Source organism: Opisthocomus hoazin, chromosome 3 (genome assembly GCF_030867145.1).
Source record: "Opisthocomus hoazin isolate bOpiHoa1 chromosome 3, bOpiHoa1.hap1, whole genome shotgun sequence".
Taxonomy (NCBI): Eukaryota; Metazoa; Chordata; class Aves; order Opisthocomiformes; family Opisthocomidae; genus Opisthocomus; species Opisthocomus hoazin.
Genome location: NC_134416.1, coordinates 11,251,182 through 11,274,186, shown reverse-complemented (window position 1 = coordinate 11,274,186; position 23,005 = coordinate 11,251,182). Strand labels below are relative to the sequence as shown.

Sequence of the window (23,005 nt, the reverse complement as noted above, 5' to 3'; positions counted from 1 at the left end):
AAATACACCAATGCTGTATAAGTGCTACATACATTATTTTAATGGGAAAGACTTGACAGTGTATTCTACTTATTCTTTAAGTGAATCATAGTTGCATCCATCCTGAGTGACCAATAGTAGGTCAAATCTGACCCATGGCAGTGAGCATTGAGCAGTGTTTTTCACCACTTATGTATGAATATTATTTTTGTTTCACCCAGTACAATGCTTTCCCCCATGCTCAATATTTTAACATCCTCTTCCACTATCTGGCTTCTTGGCAGAAGGCTGTGCAGGTTGCCAGAGGAGTCTGAGTGAACTCATGCAACCATTTGCTGGGCATTTGAAATGCTGGATGTTTTCCAGTTATTAATCAGTTCTTCTCACTGAGGCTCATGTATGAACAATAAATTAGCAGAGAGTGCACAGTGACATACTCTGAAAATTTATATTTATGTCTGTATATTTAAGAACATCCATAAGAAGATATTAGCATACTGCAGGAGTTGAGGGTGTGTTTCTGCATTTGGACTACACAAAGGGAGTCTAGGGTGCAGAGCAGTAGGCAATCAAGGCCTTTTAGTGCCCGATCTCTTAGGGCATGAGTGGTAATGATAGATTTTAATTAGAAACATCATCTTGGTTTGTGATATCATTATCTTCAACAATTTATTGTATTGATGCAGTTCATGATAGCAAAGTGGCTATGAAAAATGAGGAGCAAGGGTTAATTTCTGGCCGCCTTTAAGTTGATGGCAGAACTCCCAATGACTTCAAAGGGTGAAGATCTCACCTCAGTTGTCAGCTGGTGTAAGCTGACATACCTCCATATACTTCAACGAAATCAATGATGCCCTGATGATTTATTGCAAGTGAGAATCCAGCCCTGAAGCTATTAAGGCCTGTAATTTATAAAGTTATAATTATGGAACCATAATTCCATCAAGGGCTTCTGGCGATATCATGGACCAGAGTTAAGTGAATTGTGCAAATAAACGTAATGGTCTTGCAGTGCAGTGGAAATACCTCTCTCTCTCTAGATAGGATTCTTAGCACAAAGATATTAAAAAATATTTTATCCACTTACAGCAATAATTGGAAAAGAAATATTAGCTGCAGACTTGAGACTCCCAGGGCACTGAATCAAAACATGCATTTTGCAGCAGCCACTCCAGAACTATGGATGGTCTCCTGCGCTGCTGTGATAACTCAAGGCAGAAAAACTCCTCTTGAATCTGATTTCTGCGTTATTTATCATTATCCACCAGCTTTGATAGCAGGGTTCAAATTTCAAAGCTGGACTCATCCAGATAGCACATAGGCGTTTGGACTTGTATAGCCTAGCAATGTCAAGCAACGCCTGTGTGTGCAAGAAAAATGTATCTGAGCGGCAGGAGTGCATAGAACCCAACACCGGGGAGTGGACAGCGTAGATATTTAGAATGCAGGAGCATAGATTGCATTTGGTGGAATTGATATTACACTCTTCTACCTCTTTTCAGCCTTCTTTCTCCATTATTTTATAAATCAGTACCTGGATAATTAGTGTCCCAATTAAACAAAGGTATATACAATATTCAATCATCATGTTCTCGCTTATATGAACCAGGCCTATAAAGAAGTACATGCACCAGTGGATCTTCCCTCATTTAAAAATCTTCCTTGGCTGGTTTTTCTGCAGCCTTTTAGGTCTCTGAAACTGCAAGGAAACCCATATGTAATTAATCTTCATTAGGAAGATGTATCTGAATCACAACCTGAGTCTGAAATAGCCTGGGGCTTGGAGGAAACACATGCGTGGATCAAGATTCAGTTTGGGCCAGATGTGATAATTTTGAGAACACAGTTCTGTCCTGAGTAGGAAAAGAACACTTTTTTGTGAGTCAGCCTCTTAAAAACAAGGCAGACAAAGGAAGAAATGAGAAAAGCCCTGCAAAAGTGAAAAACTTTGAGTAATATATTTTCCCCTTCTCATTCGCTCATGTAACAGGATCTTTCAAACAACATACTCAGCTGCAGGCATGAGATATCAGTCACAGCTCCAGGTATTTGTAACCTCAAGTGACTGAAAAGCAACTTCAAATTCAAGTCTCCCGTGTGCCACCATAAACTTTATTTTGTCTATATTTTCTCAGTCAGGACTGTAAAGAAAATAAATGACAGGTTTCCTCTGTGGAGAAGTCCTGCAGAACTTAATACTGGTAAAGCTGTGAGGATCTTCAAGGATGGAGGACCATAGAAAAAATCAGAATTACCCACTGAAATTCAGCAGATTTCCTATCTTTTCTATAGCATTTTAAATGTAATTTCCTGTTTAAATTACAATGATTAAAAAGTCCCAAAATGAGTGTTAGCAAGGCTGGAATTTACTCCGAAATTATGACTATTCCACAGGGACTGTGGTAGGTTAACTGCAGTGTCTGAAAGCTACGGCTCTTGTGTGTGATGGACCGAGTCGCAGTGAGAGCATCCGCCCTGGGAAGGCAAGTGGGTATTTAGCAGCACCACTCAGTGCAACCCCAGTTCCAGTTTCTGCAAATGAAACTGCAGCCAGGCTCCGAATCAGCAACGCGATTACCATGTCGTCAAATCGGCCTCTGGAAAATTCTCATTTCTGAATCTTGTTGCAGTCACTGAAAACGAGGCGCGTGGTAAAAGTTAATTACTTGTTTAAGCAGTGCTTTGCTGTGCCAGGCTTAGACCTGATCCTCAGATCAAAGTACAGCTTTTCACTGCTTTCAATGGGCTCTAGGGCAGGTGCTATGACAGCATCTGCCACACACTAGGATACATCACGTGTTATTCCTCCCATTGGATTTCTCCCAGGACTCAGAAAAAGTAACTGTAGCTTGAGGCTCAAGACGTATGCATTAGTGAGATAAAGATCTTATTTGGGAATTTGCAAGGAGACTGCCCCAGTTTATATAGTTGAAGATCTAATCCTTGCTATCTAATAAAACAGTCAATGTTGAAAATCGTTTTGGTAGCCTATGCTAAAGGAACCCCAAACTGGCAATTAGCTCAGCTTTTTAAATACACCAAGCGTACGTTTTAAATATCCGCACATAATTGTGAGGAAATGATTCACAGGGATGCAGGCAGACCTGAGGTGAAAAACATCTCGGAATAAATTGGGCAGATGATGACATACATCAGTTCCTTTTAGGAACAGGAACACAAGTTTTATTGAAATATCAGATAAGAAAGCCTCTTCTTTATATGGAAATCTTGCCAAAACTGAGTGGGATTGCCTGTGTTAGTACAGACTCATCAATGAGTTTCTCTTACCACAGTATACATTACTGCATACTGTACCACACGCTGTACATCACTGCTTACAGTAACTTTGTTGGTTTAATTGACTGCAGCGTGTCATCTGATTTATTAAGCTATGATGAGGCATATGGAGACTTAACTGAAACATATTCAATTTTTATAAAGCTCTAAACAAGCCCAAGGAGCAGACTCCAGATCCAAATTTTCATAGTGTTTGGAATAGTCTGTTTGCCAGTATAAGAAACGAGTAATGTTTGTAGGTCAACTTTACTTTGGGTCTTTACTCAGCCTGTTCACGACTCTAATGTGCAGTGAGTGCGAAGGCAGGCAGGCGGGCAGAGCAACAGGATGGTGTGGAAGAAGCGGCCATGACCGGCCTATTCAGCATCTCCCCTTGCTGACGTTGCTGTTGGGTGTCTGAGGCACTGCCGGCAGCAACCCAGCAGGGCTGCGCTGGAAACACCTGCAGTGCCTGGCTCTGGCTCTTTCCTCGCGTGTAGGAAGCCGGGCTGGGGCAGGGAGGCGGGAGCGCAGCGGCGGAGCATGATGCACTGCGATGCTCGGCAGATGGGCAGACAAGCACCGAGAACCCACAGCTGCTGGCTGCAGCAGATGCAGTGGATGTGAGCATACTGAATAGACTCATGCTCAGATTAGTAACGGCTTTGGCTCAAGCACGGGCTGCTTTCCTCAGAACAGGAAAATTCTCCTACATCATTGATGTTTTGGAGCAGCTCCTTCAATCACAGAAGTCCTGCAGTCACCTGAAAATAGTGAAAGCATCTAATCTACATCCTGAATGATAAATTAAATAGTGCCGGGGATTTTCCCAAGTGCTGGAACTTGTCTGCACTGTTGCATTGTTAGGAAAGTCCCCAGCACAGCTCAGGAATTACCATGGGTGAACCACCTCTCCAAGTAGGCAAACTGGAAGAGCTTACACTGTTTTGGAGAGCAAGAAAGCTTAAAAGTATAGGTGCAGGCTGTTCCAAACTGGTTGGCCACAGTGCCAGAGAAGAGTCCTGAGCGTGTTTACTTTACCAGTACGGGTGCAGCCTCTGTGTCCCCTGGAGCACCGTATGTAGTGAGGAGACCTGCCAGGGGCTAACTGCTTGCAGGTGGTTGGTGGGCATGGGGACGACCCCCACCACAGGGCTGATGGGGACTGGTCACCGTAATCCAGTCTCAGAGGGGCTTCCCCATCACTCACACACGGTCTCCCGTTCTGCAGCCTCTGGCTCAGGGTGGGACACCCAAAAGAGGGCACATTTAAGTGCAAAGGCAAAAAACACCCTTGCTGCAGTGATTTCCATCAGTGTCAATAAACGAACCTGACACAGGGCCAGGCGCAAGGGCAGAACAAGCACGTTTTTAATGAGAGCTAATGTGGGGCTCCACGCTGTGCTTCAGGGCAGCAGCCAGGGCATAAGGTCTGGCAGGGAAAGCCAGAGCAAAGGGGTGTGCAGCTCGTGCTGGTGCCTGTGGAACAACGGGCTTTCCGCTGGTGTAAACCTTGCTGGAGTGCTGGGGGATTAACCAACCCCAGTTGGGCCAGAGCCAAAGGTCTAACAATGCCACCCAAGTCTGTTTGCAAGCTCAGGCTGCACCCCTTGTTTAGTTTTTGTTTCTGCTTTTGGAGGATTAGGGAGGATTTGTTGCGGGGAGCAGCGCTAGTGTCTTCAGCACCGTCTGGAAATGCACTGGCTAACCCAAACCATCTCTCCTGAGCTTTTCAGGTCGTTGCAGAGCCCCAGCAGAGCAGCGTGAAGACTTTCCCCTTGCTTGGCAATCCCTTGCAAGGAACTGAGCCCACGCTTGCCTTTAGTGTGAGTGGGAGCTGGGGGGGATGGATGGGCCACCTCGGGGTGCTCTATGCTGAGTCCCTGCCCTCTCCCCCTCGCTCCGCTTCTCCTCCTCTCCTGCTTTCCTTGCCCCACCCCCACAAGGCTGTGCTTCCAGTGCAGTAGCTGACTGTGAGCAAACCAATGATTTTGTTTTTAATTAGGGTTTGATACTAATGGCCTTCAATGAGGCTATTTTCACATCACAGCTGACCAAAGCCAGAAGACGTTAAGTCTGTCTCCCTAATAAATTATTCCTCCTGCTCCCCGGGGTTGGAGATGAAGGGTGAATAGTCAGTGTACACTGCATCGCCCTAATTGCCTCCTAAAATATGCAGGCAACTCGCACAGCAGTCAACAGAAAGGCACGTGTGCATCTGAGGGGGCCTTGTGTCATTTCCAATGCTCTCACACCGAGGGTGCCATTGTTGGCTTCCCCCTCCATCACCAGCCCTGGCAGGAAAGCCTCCACGTCTGCCAGCTAGGAGGATGAGCTGGAAGAAGATGAAGAGGGGAGGTTGTCTCTTTAAAGCCAGACAAAAGAAACCTCAGCCCTCCCCTTGCTCCCCCCCCCCCCCCCCCCCCCCCCAGTCAAATAACGGCTGGGAATAAATCTTCCGTTTCCACTGACTTGCCAGGTTTGGAGAGATGCCAGCTAGTGATCTCTGGCACAATTAAAAAATAAAAAGGCTTCTGTGGATAAACACTGGTTTGGCACTGCAGTCTGACAAATCCTTCCCTAATCCATGTGAAACCTTCCAAATTAGGCAGAGAAAAACCCAGGGAAACTCGATTGCTCTGAATTTGTCCACCACCTTCATCGCATGTTGCCCTACTCCACCGAGAGCTCCCAGTCGCCCCCTCTGTAGCTCCAGTTGCCGCAAGCCCAACTTTGTCCTCAAAATCCTGTCTGAACCGAGCCTGCTGAGCCCTCTGCTCCTGCAAGACATTGCCTGGCCTTGGCTGGTAATATTTGTACCATTTGTACCGACAGGGAAGACTTGATCTCCTGTTAAATAACAGACATCAGAAAAATTGGGCAGGGAGGGACTCCAAAGAGCTGTCTGGTCTCCGTTGCCTCCGGTTAGCATCAGTGAGAGCTGACCCGCTCCTGGCAGGTATGTGCCCAGTGCCACCGAGGTGATGCCCCTCTGAGCCGAGCTGAGGGAACACCTTCCCTTTTGGCAGCAGACGCAGCTGACGGGTTTCTCTCTGCTTTGTGATAAACGCATTTTTCACCTCTGATTGCATATGATAATTATTAAAGGCTGAGGGCCAGATCCCCCCCCGGTACGAGTTGGCAGAGCTCTGAGGAAGACAGTGGAGCTCCGTCAGTTTAGATCAGACAAGAGCCTGACTGTGCTCCTGCAATCCTTGCAAGCCCTTTGAGCTGGTGCTGTTCCAGGCTTTGCCCGTACATCCATAGGAATTGCTTAATCCAAGGTTGCTGAGGAGAAAGAGCACGTTAGGTATTTAACAGTGTGGCTGATGCGATGCTCCACCTTGGAGCAGGAACGGTATTAAGGCAGGGAAATCAAGGAGAGCACTTCTTTTCCCAGTCTACCCATTTACATGGAAGAAATAAATTCCTTATCAAAGAGACAAAGGTTAAACACACTCACACACAGACACACATAAAAGAGAAATATTAAAAGTACCTTTACATTTTCACAATGGTGGGTTTAGATTTCTGATTCTCTTATTTCACAACACTGCAAAGGATCTTAACAGGATTGATGGCTCTGCAAGGCAGAGGCTGTGCCTCTGTTTTCTTTGGAAAGTACCTCGCTGGCTGTTGGTTCTTGCTACCAGAAAGAAATAACAAAAAGCTGAAGGGATAAGACAAATACGCTCCTTCAAGAGTTTCTAATAAAATGATAACGTTGAGCGAGGCTGTCAGTACGTTCTGTGTCCAGATAAACTGCAGCAGAAGGGAAGAATTTAACATGTTTTGAAAATGCCAATTGTCTGTTGCCAAAGATGCATATGATCCCACTGCCAGCAGGGTAGGCGGCAGGGATTAAGATGTTAGAGGAGACGTCATTCTACCTAGGCAACGTTGATTTCACTGAAGAAGACAATGCAAAGACAGTCTTCTTTTCTGCAAGGAAGATTCCTTTTTTCCTCATGGCTCATTCTGAACTCTCCATTGTGGCAAAGCTACTTTCACAGGAGCCCATTTTTCGCCCTGGAAAGTCTTGACAGTGACAGTAACCAGGATGTAGGGTGGAGGTACTTTTCCATCTACAAAAGGATCTTCTGTGGCCCCCCATGTCTGAGAGCATCTCTTGGTCCTCCACTGTCACGTGAGAGGTTGGGACAGATACTAGAGTCACCGTGTTGCAGTGGGAACATAGCCCAAGGTCATGTCCAAAACATGAGTCAAAAGAACAAATGGATCTTGTGAGTTCAGGGCTGGTGCCCTCAGCATCCTCCTGCCTGTAAGTAGGGCATCCACATGGGAATTGTGAAACCCCAGATGTCATCAGCTCCTGGCTGTGCTGCTGCATCGCAGGGAGGTGTAATTGCCACATCTTGTGGTTTGGATCAAATCTGGCTTACATTTTTGGCCTTCTGAAGTGTCTCCAGATGATCCTGCTGTTTTCTTCAGACTTTTTCTTCCCCTTGTGGGTCTCCCTGGCATGTTTGGTAGAGACCGGGTGCAAGTTTGGATTCCTGGCCTGGTCAGCCCAGACTCCAGAGGCTTTTTTGTAACCCTGCTCCAGTTCAAAGGTTTTAAGCATGTGTCTAAATCCCTCCCTATTTGGGCCAGCATTAACCACACACTTAACCTGAAACATGTGATTAGAAACCATATTTCAGTGGGAGTTAAGCGTATGCTTAAATTCTGCTCTGTTCTAAATGGATGCTTTCTTGAACTGGAGCCTACATTTTTTTTGTATGATCCATCTTTGCTCTTTCACATACCTTTACCACAAATTATTCTGCAATACACATATGGCTCAGTAACTATACTGCTCTGCGGCTTTTACACAAAAAGCCCAACTGATACATCACATACTTAACCTCTTGAACAAAGGAGTTAACTTTACAGGATCAACTTACATGCAGGGGCCAAAGCTTTTGGATGGAAACTAGCTGTCATGTGGTGTGCAGTCGAAAGAGCAAACAGCTTATTCATTATGATAGCACTGGATTCAGAAACAGAACACAGACGGCAGAAAGAGTCTGTCTAGATTTCCAAACATATCGCCTGTCTCTGCACCGAAGCATGTTTATTTAAACCCACTCTCTGTGCATGCAGTCAGTTGTTAGTCTTAGCTCCCAATTTCCTCTCGTTAGGTGGTTCGACCTAGACCCTGCTGCTCACACTGTGCTCTCCATCACGTATGGGCAGCTCCTACCAAAGCAAGCAGGAATTGCACTTCTGTGTCAGCAGTACAGCTTTGATACCAGTGCTCAAATGGAAATCAAACACTGGGCTTGTTTGTCAGTGTGGTGTGTTTATGCGAGAGCACACACCACTCGTCAGATCCACAAACTCTGCAGGTTTGAGCATGATTCTCTGAACAACAGTCCTATACTCTTCCTATTATTTCTTCACTTTACCCACTCAGTTGTCTGCCTTTTTTTTTTTTTTTTATTAATCATTCTCATCTCTAGGCACCCCGATGTGCTCATTTCACTTTCAGTGTAATGGATGTGCAGGCTATTAAGATGATGACTTAAGTCTGTTAGTGCTTGGCCATGCAAACTTAACCCCTGTCGGCAAATGCTTGGTCACAGAAATGGTCTCATTAATCTGTTACTGATGTGTGCGTGTCCTTTCTCCGTAAAGCTCATGTGGGCTAATCCCACAGGACCTGATCCAACATTTGCTGAAGGGAGTGGGAGTCTTCCATCAATTTATTGGGCTTGGCACCAGGGTTTTAAGGAAAAAAAAAAGCATTATAAGAATGAATTCAACTGCTTTAGAATGACATTATTTATAATGTTACATGGTATCATCAGTTGCCTCCACATTTAATTCAGCAGGACACCTACAATTTTTTGAATGTCCTCCTACGGTAGTATCAATCGGAAACAAAAAAACAGAAATAAAGTGACTTTAGTAGGTTATTTCCCCTGATTTTTGAAGTCGGATTTAGGGAGATTTCTATCCATTTCTTTTACCATGTATCCAGTTTTGTGGTATCGATTGGTACTGCTCTGGTGTGTTGGATCAAACTCGGGTATTAAGCCCTACATTTATGGCTGTACTGCTGTGTCCTCTGGAGACATGGCCACAGTCAGGCTACAATAAGGAGGGAGTCACAGCTGGGTGAAGCAAACATATGAGCAGAAGGGAGGGAGTGACAAAAATAAGGAAAACATCTTTTATATCAAAGCCAGCCATCTGGGCTCGCTGCCTGTCCAGTGGAAATGGGCTTTAAGTGGGACAGTATGCAGTCTCCAGACTCCCTTACTAACTAAGGGGGAATTCAGGTCCCGTTGGGAATTCCCAGTTTAGACTCACAGGCTCAGGACAATCCGCAGTGCTGAGAAAAGTCAGCTTTGGACTCCTGAGTCCAAAGGGCTTGACTCCTGAGTCAGACCTTTTGACTACGCCTAGGCTGGTGAGCTAAACAGGGCTAAGACACAGGCTGGAGATGCTCCCTGTTAATTGTTAATTAGCACATTCCCTTGGAGGTTTTGGGTTGTCCGAACCAGCGTTGCTCCAGATGCTGCCACACAGCTCAGAGGACAGTGGGGGCCACCAGGTAGCAAGGATGAAGCTGTTCTGGTTTGGCCATGCAGAGCATAATGGATGTGAACTTTGCTTCCTCTTAAGAACATTCAAAGTGTCTTAGCTTCTTTTATTTACCAATGTAGGTTTTTCCCTTGACACAAATATTGTTTTTTAATGTCTAGGTTGTGTGACAACACTACTTCTAACCTACATGGTGGGGTCTGGCTTGTCCACCGAGGCACATTAGCAGGAGCATCCCTTAGCACGGAGACAGATCAGGAGTGATGCACTGCTCCCTTTGACCACGCCACCCTCCTACTTAGCATCATAGAATCATAGAATGGTTTGAGTTGGAAGGGACCTTTAAAGGTCGTCTAGACCAAGGCCCCTGCAAAGACCAGGGACATCTCCAACTAGATCAGGCTGCTCAGAGCCCCATCCAACCTGACCTTGTATGTTTCCAGCGATGCGGCATCTACCATCTCTCTGGGCAACCTGTTCTAGCATCTCACCACCCTCATCATAAATAACTTCTTCCTTATGTCTAATCTAAATCTACCCTCTTTCAGCTCAAAGCCATTACCCCTTGTCCTATCACTCCATGCCCTTGTAAAAAGTCCCTCTCCAGCTTTCTTGTAGGCTGCCTTCAGATGCTCGACGGCTGCTCTAAGGTCTCCCCAGAGCCTTCTCTTCTCCAGCTGAACAGCCCCAACTACTTCAGCCTTTCCTCATAGGAGAGGAGATCCAGCCCTCTGATCATTTCAGTGGTCTCCTCTGGCCCCACTCCAACAGGTCCATGTCTTTCCTGTGCTGAGGGCTCCAGAGCTGAACGCAGGACTCCAGGTGAGGTCTCACCAGAGCAGAGTAGTGGGGCAGAATCACCTCCCTCGACCTGCTGGCCTACTCGCTGTGGTCATTATTTGCCTGCAGATTCAAAGCACTGGCTCTGTTCCTGCTCAGAATAAAGTGCATCGCTCAGACAGTTTGCCTGGTAACGCAGACCCAGGTCAGGAAGCAGTGTTTCTGCTTCAGCATTGGTGGTGCAATGCAATAGGGATGAATTAGCCAGTTGGGTTCAAATTCCAGTAACAGTATTTGGGATCATCACTAACAGATGGAAACCAACTCGAGAAGCATCTATGCATTTCTCTTGAATGCCAGATGAATACTTATCCATATCTACAGCTTGTTCTGTTTTGGGATTTTCCTCCCACAGAACAAGAGTGAGAATCTCTGGAGTTATTTTGGCACAAAGCATACATGTATCCTGCCCTGGGCTAAGTGACGAGCAGGGGCATAAGCGTGCTCACACAGGTCAGTTCACAGTGTGCCTGATAGCATCCTTGCCACATGCCTTGAGCAGAGAGCCCTTTTTCTTACAAGTGGGCTTAACTAAAGGAATTAGCTGCCTCTCTTCCTGAAAAGCCTCAGGAGGTAGGCACCTAACCCCCTTACACATCTTTGAAAACACCAGCCGTGAGACTTGACAGCCCCACTTTGAGGACCACTTGTAGCAGCATGAGTGGTGGTGAAGGGTCAGATCTCCCAGAACTGGGAAGTGCTACTGACGTAGTCAAAAGCAAAACAGGAGCTGTAGCTGTGCTACAAGGCATACCTACACAGGGTGCAGAGAGACACCAGGCCTTTTGCATGAGGTGCAGTCCTGCTCTGCAGGCTTTGAAATACTGCAGAAAGTAATGGGGGAGAGAAACAGGAAACCACCTTGCAAATCCAGTCTTTTGTGGCCAAGAATGGATTGGAGAAGTGTTTTGAGTCTTGCAGAGGTGGAGCTTTGCTGTGGCAGTCTCATGCGGTTCATGTTCACACTCAGGGGTGTAAGCTATGTGTAGCATGCAGCAAGCGGGGAGCTGCTCCATGTGCTCAGCAGCTGCATACATCACCGTCCCCCAGCTTCAACAGCAGTATCGCCCCGGTCATTCTCCTCTGGATGGGTGTAACCTTGTGACTCGGTATTTCTAAGGGATAACAGCTCAGGTACTGCTCCATCTCCTTGTTCTCTGTCCTCTGCCCTACTCTGCTGGAGACATCTTTATCTGGCAAGGATTACTGCATGTCAGTGCAGAGAAATAAGCAGAGCCTGCGTCGGCTGTTGTGGGTTCTGATTTGCTTGCCTATATATTCAGAGTTTATCAATATGTTCGGAGCAGATCAACATGGTTTTAATGATTGGGAAGGGAAAGAGACAAACTCCAGTCATTAAGTGCTAATTGCACAGTTGCTATTTTACATAGTCAGACCTGTCAATGAAATACCCATCTCACTGGCTGCAAAGGATCACCAATCAATTTTTTACATTAACATTTTATGCCTTCCCATACTGGACTTTTGTTCAGCTGGTTTATACTCACACCACATGGCTGCAAGCTGTGTGGTCAGTAATAAATGAATGAATACATTTATCTTTGGAAACTTAGGCCAAGCCAAAAAGTTGATCACTGATTTTTCTAGGAGAATAACACATGTGAGATTTACTGAGATAAATCCCATCAGCGGTAATGGGATTGCCTATGTTAATTGCCCACATAATAAATTCTGATAACAGCTAGGATTTTAGAGTATGCAGCAGGTTTCTACCATTCAATAACTGATGATCTCAGCAACGTGGGGAAGTACGGGGCTGTTTCATCTCTGCAAACAGAAGTGAGTCTGAGAGCTAGGTTCAGCCTGTTGGACACCAAATTCTAATGCAGCTTCTGCTCATCTCCTTTGCGCTCAGTGAAGGGGTCACAGCCAGACCACCACCTCCCTTCCTGAGCACCTCAGTACCTACTGGTATGAGGGTCCCTTCACAAATATACATAAGGGCTAGTTTTCAGCAGTTCCCACCTCCTCCTTCCAAACCATGGCCATGCTTAAGCCAACCGATGATGGCTGACTGCGTAGCCATGAGAGGCCGCTTCCAGGGGTGACAATTTGCATCCTGCTGTGATTGCTGAAACCGCCTAACTTTCGCCACTGTCCATTTTTGCCTTGTTTTGCTGGGTATTTTGGTTAATTTGGGACAGCCCGCGCATTTGGTAGGTGACGACGTGTATGGCCAGGTGTGTGGCATCTGCATGCCCTGCCTCGTGGCAGCCTCCCTGCCTAGGTGAATCAAAGGTTTTCAGTAATTTTCTGTGTAACTGCTGACACAGAGGCTGTGCTTCTGCTGCCTCCCACCGCCATTTCTCCTGTATTCACAACAGCAGCTCCTAGGACCCTTTTTACCTTCTTAATGGGCTTGACTTCCTTGCATATTTCTCTGGCCTCATCCCATGCAAAAGGCAACTGTATATGCACGACACAAAAAGAGTTCAGTACATGTCAAAAACTGAAGCTTCTGTAGCAAATGGATTATGCAATTTTCCCTGCCTAAGCTGCTTAAACCTTGCGAGAACAAAACATTCCAGTAACTCTTTTGGAATAAAACCCCATGATTCAGGGAGAGCACAACAAGCAGTTTGCGCCCGCAGCCCCCTTGTTATCTCCAAACTGGTTATTTTGCTGGAGCACGGTTGAGCTGAGCCTTCCGGAGACGATGTGTCTTTAGAGGCACACATCTCTCCCCTTCTTGCAACTTAGAGCAGCTAATTTAAAATTTAATTTCCTGAAAGTCACCATTCTCACAAACACAACCAGGGCTCCCACTCTATGATGAATCTATTTATACCTCCAGCCTGAGTAAAATGAAGCTACTGTTCTAAAATCTATAGCGGTAAGTGGATCCGATACTCACGTGGACATGCTTCTTTTCTGCTGGGAACCTCTTACACACAGAAACATTAATGGGATTTACAAAATCCATCTGTTTGCAAAACCAGCATCTCCGAGTGCATTCAGTGCATTCAGACTTGTAAGTCACAGCAGGTGCAGAAACTGTGGCTGACTCACACAGCATACAGATAGCCTAGTGCCGCTCCCTGTCTCCTCTCCCTGACAAAGAGCACGTTTTTACTCCTCGCATCATTGCGAAAAGCCAATTCGAATTCAACAAGTCAGAAAATTCAGAACTCAGATGATTTGAATCGGTGGATTCGGTAGGGGAATTTTGAAAGTCGGAGCACAGCAACAAGATGCAAAACATTTCCGCTGGCATTTCCAGAGCCCTTATGGCTGAGGATCTCTAAGCTCCTTATAGATATTAATGAATTAAAGCTACAGCATTCCCGAGTGCTGGGTAATTTTATTATCCCCTCTACTAAGAGGAAAACTGAAACACAGAGAAAGTGGCTGGCCTGCGGTTTGTCTGCTCAGCTGCTGGAAGAGGCTTCAGGATTACAGTGCAAACCACATGGCAGCAGCGTTAGACGAAAACTGTTGCCTCTCTTGGGGAGCGGGGATGGTGTCTAGCAAGTAGTCCTCATGGGCATAAACGCAACATGTTCTGCCTTTGTAATGGCACCAGAGGTCTGGTCTCCCCGCCTTGCTGGGCTTCCCAAGGCATTGCAGCAGGAAAGTGGTTGGTGCAAGTTTGCTCACTGCAGACTCCTCAGAGAGGGAGTAAGGAGGGGGGGTCTCACATAAAGGACAGCTGGCATTTATTTGTACTTAGTTCTGGTATGGGATAAAAAGAGCCCTTTCCATGTGTTCAGCCCTCCAGAACTGACCAGGTAATTAATCTTTGCAAATACAAGTGTAAAAAGCTCAGGGCTGCCAAGGCGATTCCATTTTGCTGTTTTTCTGAACAGTCTTTTCTTTCCCCTCCATGTCTTTCCACTGATGTTATTTTCATCCAGGTTGTTTTCATGTCAGATTTTGAAAGGGTATCTCATAACAGCCCCAACAAAGGTGAGGAAACCCTATTGCTTTAAGAAATAAAATAGTGAAAAATCTTCAGGTGTCAGAAGAATTAGGAAATTATGAAACCAGACGAAATCCAACCAGTCTGGCAACATGTTTCAGTTCCCCCAGTTCTCCAGTGACTTTGATTTAAATGGAAGTCTGGTGGCTGACTTTGTTCAGGGAATCAGCAGACCTGGGCCTGAGGATCAGTGGCCTCATGGGCCAGCTGTATTGCGGCGTATGCCAGCATGTGGGAATGGGAATTGTCCTCTCCTGTTTGACATCTGCACCTAAGCTTGTCAGGTGGCCTCCATACATCGCCGACATCAACATCAGCCATCTGAGCTCCCCTAGATCTGCTGCCTGCTTTAGGGTGGATATATAATAAATAATTAAATTATTCCTCCAAGTATTGGGCCTCTTGTTTCGTTACCAGAGGAGATTCAGTGTCAAGCTGAGATGTACTTCTCTACATTTTAGTTACCTTCGTCTCTTTGGATGAATCCCACCCTTCCTTTCCAGATAAATGCCTGGCTAAACCAGGGGCCAAATTTTAATTTAGTGCCAGCAGTAGTACTGGTGAGATGTGTTTCTTCATGACTGCTGCTTGTGTGAGGGCTGCAGGCACTGAGCCGGGGCTCGGCAGAGGTATTCAACTGAGTTTGACTTGGCTACTAGCAGGATATAGGCTGCAGTGGCACGAAACCTGGAAGCTCAGTTACCCTCTCCATTGGATGCTTTTTGCAGGTCACTAAGATGTTTGCAGCATGAATGTGGCCTGACGGATAACTCACTAAAAGCAATTTTCTGGATGCTAGGATTCACTGTCGTCTTGCAATCACTGACTCACACCACACCATACTGTTGTCTGTATTGCTAAAGCTTCTTCACAATAACCTCATGTGACGATATTGTAATGAGGATTTGTAGAGCTGTCTGTAGCAGGTGTTTTGACTTCTTTGGTGCTTGCTTATTTTCCTGCTGTGTTTCTGAGGTTTTCTTCTTGCTTTACATACTTTTTTTTTCCCTCTTTCTTATTCTGGGAAAGAGATCTGTGAAGAAGGTGAGTCATGTGCCACGCGCGCAGGGAAGGGTCATGCTTACAGGCTCATTCTGTTTTCCTGTCAGGGGGGCTGAGTCAAGAAGGAGCTTTTATCTGGAAATCTTTTATCACCAGCAGAGCTGGATCAGTGAGTCGTGAATGGAGAAGCTGCTAAAGCAAGAGCAGATCCTTCAATCACCACCTGAAAGGGATTGGAAATGGCAGACCACTGGGATAGTAACAGTGACTTAATACAAAGGGTCTTTGGCCCACCTGGCAGCCAGTTTGCTCCTCCATCTTTTAATTATCATGGTCCAGCACTTGGGATTCTCTATGTCAATGTTCTCTGGGGAACTGATGTTGTGGACACAGCTGATATCTGCGCCAAAATGTGACATGCCACTCTTGCAAGATCCGGTCAGAAGGCTGGGATGGCTGTAGTCTCATGTCACCTACAGCTGAGAAAAGCAGAAGAAGGTGATTGTGTTGTGACTGTGCAGCAGCACTGGTGACTTCTGCTGTCCCTCTGCCTCCATGCTGGGGTGAAACCTGAAGGTCAGTGCTTAGCTGGCCTGCTCTGCTCTGCTCTGAAAGGAAGCAGGTAATGTGGAAAGGGAGGAGATCAGGGAAGGTCAGGAAATCAGGTTGCTCCACAACCACATGGCTCAAAGTGCTTTCTTTTTGGCCATGTCCAGGGTGTGCAGCCTGACGGAAATACTGTCAGGACCTCTTCTGTTCTCGTTGTGACCCAGCTTACCATTTGAGGTGAAGCGGGGCGGTTTCTGGTTGGGCTGAAGGAGGCAGAAATGATTTCTTAGTGCCGCCCTGCAGCCGTGCAGCGTGAGCTCAGGTCCCAGATGGTATCATGATGGTCTGCTAGCTGTCAGGGGAGAGGCAGATGCCTCTGATGGAGGAATTAGCCCTGTCTGGTCTGTGCCTTGCCTGATGTATCTGGACTAATTTTGAAGAAGCTGGTTTTCATCTCGCTGCGGGCTCTGTGGTGCTTTACATGCTGCACTTAGTTTTTGGATTAAACAGGTGACACATGAAACCCAGACAGAGAACTGGTGAAAGCCTCCTTCATTTTCTATTGCTCTCTGCTACATGCAAAGTAGCTCTTTCAGGGGAGCACCCTGCCTCAGATCTCAGCAGCAGATTTCCCAGGGACGGTGACAGACAAGATGCAAATTAAAGGTCTGTAGACCTTTCCCCAAGCCACTAGCACTGTCTGCTGTGGTATTCATATGAGAATGGCTCTGCCTCTGTCCTCTCCTCGCTGCAGTGCCTGGAAGTGCCACAGACTCCTGTGATACTAAATAACTTCTGAGGCTTTGCCCATGTCTCAGAGAAACTTGACCTAGTTTATCCACAAAAACACCTGCATTACCCAGGTTACCTAAGCAGCAGATCACAGACTGAGCAAATCTTAAACATTACAGGGTTTTCTTTTTTCCTCCCCAGAATTAAATTAAAATCAAAAACAACATGTGGCTGCCAAACAAAGTCTTATTTCAGTTTGAGTTATTCTAAGCTGCCCTAAATATTTTGCTTTCCTCTTCTGTTGAGTGCAGTATTTTCTACTGCAGGCTCATGGCACCATCGCAGAGATCTGAGGGGAGACAGAGATTTCTGGATGTGCGAATGCAATGAGAAGCAATTGGGTGCAGTGGAATATGCCTGTGATAATAATAACTATTGTGAGGTTTCTGTTAAGTTGGACCACACAGAAAGAACAGAGTTGACATTTGTCATGATTAAGGTGCCAACTGTATCTTAAGGTTTGATCGCACTGAGATTAAAGGAGAAAATATTCCTTCTGATTACAGGACACAGTCCAAGGAAACAGGTTCACATCTAACATATTTTTTCAGCTACTTGGGCTAGGAACTTGGTTTCTTTAAAAATGTCATGCTTAGATTCTGAAATCCGGGTCTATAATTTGGTATTTTCTGATGATGTCCCAGGGCAGATAACTGCAGAGCAATGAAGACAGCAGGCCCCATCTTTATGGAGTATTTTGCCCCCATTATTGTCCTGGACTTTATTTCAAGCAAAGAAATTAAGTAGTGGCCTGCAAAGGGGGGATCAGAATAGGCAGCCTGCACCTCTACTTGCAGGGAGGATAAGGATTTGTGATCATATTTCAGTGGGACTTCAGAAAGCACAGCACCGATCTGTTTTTTCTTTCAGTTGGTTTGCCTGGGAGTGATATAGCCCTAATAGTTTCCCTGGGGTCTTACTCCAGCCAAAGCACACCCCATGTGAAATCTATCTCTATGATGCCCTCTGTCTGCTGAGTCACACCAGGGCTGGGTGTGGAGGTTTGGTCGTAACAACATTGGTGTCCTGGCCCCTGCTATGGGTGCTCTTACTGTAAAAAACTGATGTTTTAAGGGTAAAGACTGTTTTCCTCAAGGGATTGATTTTATTATACCAGCATAAAGGCAACTTTGACAGTATAGCTGCTAGTCTAAGAGCACTTGACCAGCAGAGCGGTCCTGGGGTCGAGGTAACTCAAGTCCTGCTTCCCTTACAGCAAGATCATACAAGCATGGAATCATAGAATGGTTTGAGTTGGAGGGGACCTTAAAGATCATACAGTTCCAACCGCCACACTATGGGCAGGGACACCTTCCACTAGACCAGGTTACTCAAAGCCACATCCAGCCTGGCCTTGAACACTGCCAGGGAGGGGGAAGCCACAGCTGCTCTGGGCAACCTGTGCCAGGGCCTCACCACTCTCAGAGAAAAGAATTTCTTCCTAATATCTAATCTAAATCTCCCCTCTTTCAGTTTCAAGCCATTATGCCTAGTCCTATCACTGCATACCCTTGTAAAAAGTCCCTCTCTAGCTTTCTTTTAGGCTGCCTTCAGATGCTCGACGGCTGCTCTAAGGTCTCCCCAGAGCCTTCTCTTCTCCAGCTGAACAATCCCAACTCTCAGCCTTTCCTCATAGGAGAGGTGTTCAGTCCCTCTGATCATTTTTGTGGCCCTCCTCTGGACCTGCTCCAACAGGTCCATGTCTTTCCTGTGCTGAGGGCTCCAGAGCTGGAGGCAGGACTCCAGGTGAGGTCTCACCAGAGCAGAGTAGTGGGGCAGAATCACCTTGCTCGACCTGCTGGCCATGCCTCTTTTGATGCAGCCCAGGACACGGTTGGCCTTCTGGGCTGCGAGCGCACATTGCTGGCGCATGCTGAGCTTCTGGCCAACCAGCATAGCCAAGTCCTTCTCCTCAGGGCTACTATCAATCCATTCTCTGCCCAGCTTGTATTTGTGCTTAGGATTGCCCCGACCCCGATGCAGGACCTTGCACTTGGCCTTATTGAACTTCATGAAGTTTGCACGAACCCACCGCTCAAGCCTGTCAAGATGCACTGCAGTAGCCTGGTGAGGACACTGTCAGAAGTAGAATGTAACTGCAATGTGCACAGAGTATTACTCAATCTTGGAGAATATTTCCTCATGTTCAGCATGGTTTATTTTGGAGTTCACTGCTGCCAGGAAGAGCTGCAGTGGGGCTGTAATGTTTCTAAGGCAGATGTGGGGTGTATTCTACCAGCATTTTGCTAATCTCATACACCACCTGGTGTCAGACGTAGTATTTGAGGGTAACCTTTGTGTGGTCTGGTTATACAGAACAGCATCACAAGTTATTTTATTTGGTGAAAGTTATTTTGCCAGATGAGAATTATGACTGAGACAAAGAGCGATGGATTGTTTTTCCCTCTTTGTGTGTGACAAGTCTGCCCAAGGCTATCTGGCCACACTTCACAGCACGGCAGAGAAAATTTCCCTCTTGCTCATGAATTCATCCAATCGTCCAAGTTCTTCTTGTGTTGTCCCAAACTCAAATGCTTCCCTTTTGTCTTTTAAGACAGTAAGACTTGCGAATTCCCCACGTGCATGTGCTCACATGAGCACAGGGAAAGCACTATTTAGTACTCACATGCATTATATTTAACAGCTGCACAGCTTTAGCAAAACAGGAGTCAGACCAAACCGTAGCTCATTGTTTTGAATAAAAGGAATACCAGTTTTGCCAGATGTGGTGTATGTTTTTCCAAATGAACTACAACAGTGTCTGCAGCTGAGTATGATATGGGCTTGTGCAATATCATCACTTGTTTTTGCATGCCCATGAATGGCAAGGCACAAACTGGTGTTTAATAAAAGACACAAAGGGTTTTCCTCAGAAGAACAGAATGAACTTGGAGTACAGGATATTTGCTATACTGTTAACTCTACTGTAGCACTAGCCAGCCTGTGGATCAAGAGATGTTTCTCCCAGCAAAGACAAACAAGGCTGATGGTCTCCCTTATGCTGGCTATTGTCATATCATACTACTGAAAGCTGATGGGACTGAAAGATAGATAACAAGGTGAATATGGAACATGAAGCTGCGGTTCTGGAGAGGGTTGCTGTCCTCTTCGCAATCCAAAGATAAAACACCATAAACTAAGCAACATACAGAGTGCATTGCAAACAAGGGAGGTATATGGGCTCAGAAAGGTGTGTGAAGCTGAGCTGATTAGAGCTTTCCTCAGACCAAAAGATCCAGGAAATATCACTGATGTAGGACCAGGTTTCCACCAGGTGTAGACTGTAGTAGCATTGTTGACTGTGCCTTGATCTTAAAGTACCATAGTGTTTCTATATCTTTTTCTGCTTGAGCTGTAGGAGACTCCAAAGATTGCCTTGACACTCTTGGTATGACATCCCTAAGTCATCCTGGAGCTCAGATTGCGTCACCACAAAGAATTTTTCTCCCAACACCAAGGGTGGGTGTATGACTCCTTTCCTTGTGACCATTCCTGCTACTGTTTGACATCTCCATCCATTGACAACCTCTGACATCTGGAATTTGCTAGGAGAGAAAAAACTAATATTCTCATACCACATCACCTCTGAAAAGGCAGCCACAGTCATTATCTTTTCTGTTTGATGTTAAGATTTTGCTAAATGGAGAGGAAAGGAAGGATGTTAGGGTCAAGCAGGCTGCTTGTCCTCATCAAGCACTTTAGTCCCTGTAGTGAGCTGCTTTCAGTTCTGCACATCATGGAGCAGACGGGTCTTGGAAGAGGGAGGGTGTTCAGCGGAAGTCTAGGTACTACTGTGCTGTAGACAAACTTCCCTTTTAAACCGCTTGTTTCAGTGCTGGGTAGATAAACATCATCTTGTTTTGATCACTGACTCTAATAGCAGCAGCAGTGCCTGCCGCAGCCACTCCAGGTCTTGATCCTGACGTCATAAAAAAAAATAAATATTTCCTCTCCTTTCTGGTACAGTGGTTCTGGCTAGATAACTTCACAGCTGGAGAATGGATGCACTTAATTCACAGGTAGCTAGGTTTAGGATGCCAGTATGCTAATATGGTTATTATCGTGCCTTTTTAAAATAGTTACCACAAGGGTAGCATAGACAGGCCTGGCCACAGTGATTTCAAAGGCAGAGGAGAGCACATCCTAGCTCAGGCAGGAGCTAATTGCTTTCAGGCGGCCTCACTGCAGACTGTATTGGAGCCCCAGGGTCCTAACTCCTCTGGCTCCCTATGCCTTCTCCAGCACAGCTCAATTTCTAGGATCAGCCTTTGAATTCTGTGTACACGAAAGCCATTCAGTGGATGAAAAAGAGAAATGTTTTATTTAGTGAAGATAAGGTCTTTAAAAAATGGCATTCTGGAGTGAGATTTCCCTCATGTGGGCAAAGGCATCAGTTCAATATTTGCACAGGTGAGGGACAGGCGAGTCCCCAGGCCAGGAGTGCAGATTTAGCCAGAACCAAGTGATTCCTCTTACCGGGTTTAAATGCTCCTGTGTTATCTGAGAACCTTCTCAGAGTTTTCATCAGAGGCATAATTAGCAGCAATCATGTGTGACTCCTCCCTTCTGGTCCCTTGAGGAATCTGGGCTTGTTCTTTCCCTTGCCATTACATCACAGAGTCATTCCGTACCAGGGCAACTTCAGAGAAGTTTACCGGGAGTGGGAGTATCGGTTCGGAGACCCTCAGTGGCCCCCACCCCCACGTCTTTTCTTTGAATGCTTCCATGTAGCAGCACCAGCGAAATGCTGTTGCCACACCAGCATGCTGTCAGTGCAGAAATGACCTGGACTTTCTCAGAGAAGGAACGAAACTGGGTTATAAGACTGGGCTGTTCTCACTGATGCTGAAGTCCATGGAGTTTTCTGTTTTCATGTTGTTTGCTGTGTCTCTTCATCATAGTGTGGCAGCCCAACCTTCAGGTTTGCAGCACCATCAACGCCTTGAGAGGTGCTTGAATCCCAGGATGGATGAATCTGCCCTTCGCCAACCTTCATTTTTATTCTGCAAGCTGACAAATCAGTATAAGATGATTTTAGTTTGTGTTCAGGACCTGGAGGCAGATTTTGAAATGAGTTGATACACAGCTTTCTCCATAGTAACTTACGCATTGTCCAGTGCAGAGCAGCATTTAGCCTTAGGTTGTGTATGTTCCCATTTTGTGGCAATGAAAGAGGCAGCAATGTGAAAAGCTACTAAGAGCTCTTTAGAGTGAATGTTTCATAATTGCAGGCCATGACAAAATAAAAGTCACTAAAAGATTCAGACTGCACAATGCATAGCTCAGAACTCAGCAGCTACCAAACACTGAGAATTAACATCTCCTGCACAGGCAGCAGGCTGGTGTGGCTGGGTGATGGCATAAACACAAAACAGTAAACGTATCACTTTAGTTTAGCTTCAGATGCTGCTCAGTAAAGTTTTTCTTTACTCGTTTTTCACTGTGTTCATTGTCATAATAGTCAATGATTTGATTATTTGCCTAGATTTTTCATACGAATGTATAATGTTCAAGGCACAGTACATTGCTGGTATTGGTTTTGGAGTCTGTGATTATTATTCAATAATTTTTCACCCAGAAGACCACCCTGCATTGGCTCAGCCCCAGAGTAGATCTGTGCATCTCAAGTGCATGTTGCATCTTCTTCTAATACAACCCTTGACAAACATTTAGGCAGTGGAATCACGGTAAGAGAAACAGGTCCTTCATCCTTATGTGCTGGACATGCAAAGGAGAAAAGTACGGGAGGAATATCACTACTGTCCAGATAAAACACATGTATGTAACTACGACAAGCCACACTAATGTTGACAGTTTAGGCATCTTTACAGTGAGTGCATAATTTCTTCTAAAGAGTGCAAGAAACCAAAGCATAAGAAAATTTCAAAGGAATATGTGCACAGAATGAAATGCAGCTCTGCAAGCAAACACAAACCGAGCTCCAGAAATGGAGCAAATATATTGCTTGAGAGGTAATACATGATAATGTAGGTAAAGACCATGCCATCTCATTTACTGACATTGGACAGAGTTAAGAATGTGCAGCAAAGCTTTATTTTTATTGCAGTTCTAAGG

General features: G+C 45.7%; 1 protein-coding gene across 3 annotated transcripts in view; it reads right to left on the bottom strand.

Moving 5' to 3' along the window:
* The window catches only part of ASAP1 (ArfGAP with SH3 domain, ankyrin repeat and PH domain 1), a 195,445-nt gene extending 188,552 nt beyond the window's left edge, over positions 1-6,893 (bottom strand). The window contains exon 1 of one of the 3 annotated variants that reach the window (XM_075415544.1): positions 6,755-6,893. The gene's annotated coding sequence lies outside the window, so the exon portion shown is untranslated. The remainder of the gene's footprint in view (positions 1-6,754) is intronic. The other 2 variants (XM_075415546.1, XM_075415548.1) reach the window with 2 other exon arrangements.
* Between the last annotated feature and the right edge of the window lie 16,112 nt (positions 6,894-23,005).